Source organism: Trachymyrmex cornetzi, unplaced genomic scaffold (genome assembly GCF_001594075.2).
Source record: "Trachymyrmex cornetzi isolate Tcor2-1 unplaced genomic scaffold, Tcor1.1 scaffold410, whole genome shotgun sequence".
Taxonomy (NCBI): Eukaryota; Metazoa; Arthropoda; class Insecta; order Hymenoptera; family Formicidae; genus Trachymyrmex; species Trachymyrmex cornetzi.
Window position 1 is genome coordinate 11,092 of NW_017298855.1, and position 1,936 is coordinate 13,027.

Sequence of the window (1,936 nt, forward strand, 5' to 3'; positions counted from 1 at the left end):
TGAGAGTTTTCTACCTATTTCTAGTGTGTTCCATTGTAAATTAGCATTCACTATCCCTAACACACTGAAGAGTCTTATTAAGAGGGGCAAAGACAAGTTGGAATACATGTCAAATCAAAATGTAGTATACAAGATCTCTTGTGAAGATTGTGATGCCAGTTATGTCGGCCAAATAAAGAGAAAGTTGAGCACGAGATTAAATGAACGTAAGGCAGACATTAGAAAGAATACTGGTTCACCAACTGTAATAACCGACCATCGTGTCAATTTTGATCATAACTTTAAATGGATCGATGTTAGAATTCTTGACAATGAATCTTCTTATAACAAGAGACTTGTATCCGAAATGATCCATATTAAAAGACAGAAATATGGTATTAATAAAATGACAGATACTGAATCATTACCAGATTCGTATTCTAACATCATACAAGCTCTTTCCCCTTCATAATGCTTTCCCGTTACACTTCTTTCCTTCCCATATTTTTTTCCTTCCATTTCTTTTCTCCCCTCTCTTAATTTACTCCTTCCGTTGAAGTTTGCTTTTAAATTGTCTCACCGGAATTTGTTCGGTCACTTGTGTTCTGTACATATATACGAGATGTTCTTTTGGCTCTCGTCGCTTAACTGTGATTTGTTGAGAATGTCCAGGGTACTTTTAGGCATTTTCATGTACTCGAGGACAAATGAACAGTCTTGGTTGTGTGATGTACACTTTAGTATTATTTTTTCTATGTTTTTCTCTCACACGGTTAGGTTACCGCACTATATTCTCTCTCTACTCTGCGTGCGTTCTTGCGTTCCCGCCGTTTTTCTTTTTACGCACTCTTATTATTGACGTCCTTTTATTTTGTCACATTGTTGCGTTACAGTGAATAAAGATTGTGAGATATCATTTATAATGAATCACTACTAAGTTTTCATTTGTACGATACCCGTGCCTTAACAGTAGCCAGTCAAAAACTTAACAAGTTATGGGCCCAGAACACGTGCACGAATTCTTCGTATAATACAAGACCGTGTGTTCCTTTTTTCTCTCTGACGCTCATTATTATAAAGAGAAAAAGATGAGTGAATTCATTGATCTTAAGAACGTCACAAAATTCAGTGGTGCAAATTTCCAAGCATGGAAATTTCAAATGAATGCAATATTCATGGCGAATGATATCCTGAATATAGTAACTGGCACCGAACCAATGCCAACGGAAGATGCAGCAATGAAAATCTGGATAAAGAAAGATGCAAAAGCGATGTTCATCCTATCGTCCTCAATGGATCCAGGACAGCTTGAGCATCTTCTAACCTGCAAATCGTCAAACGATATGTGGAAGAAACTTACCGTCTTACATGAACAACGCAGTGAGTCGAGCAAATTAATCTTAATGACTAAATTCCATGATTATAGAATGTCAGCAAATGATTCTGTCGCGAAACATATTGCGAAGGTAGAGAACATGGCTAGACAATTAACTGATCTAAATGAGAATATTTCAGACATAACTATTATGGCCAAGATTCTTGGTAGCTTGCCTTCCAAATACAATGCTTTTGTGACTGCTTGGGACAGTGTAGATACAGACAAACAGACCTTAGAAAATCTGACGACGCGTCTTTTGAAGGAAGAGAGCAGGATGACAGCATGGATGAAGCTACAAGTGCTTTAGCAGCCATAAACATAAACAAGCCGCAGAAGTCTCACGATAAAAGGGATAATCTTAAACGATCCGATGACAAGAAAAAGGAGGTAGAATGCTTTTACTGTCACAAGAAAGGTCATGTTCTCAAATACTGTCGAAAAAGAATGAGATCTCAGAACTCTACGACTAACAAACCACAAGAACAGGACGAAAAATATGGCGCATTCACAGCAAAGACAGATGACGCAGAGAACGATCCAAAGGATTCTTGGACACTCGATAGTGGAGCATCAAAACAT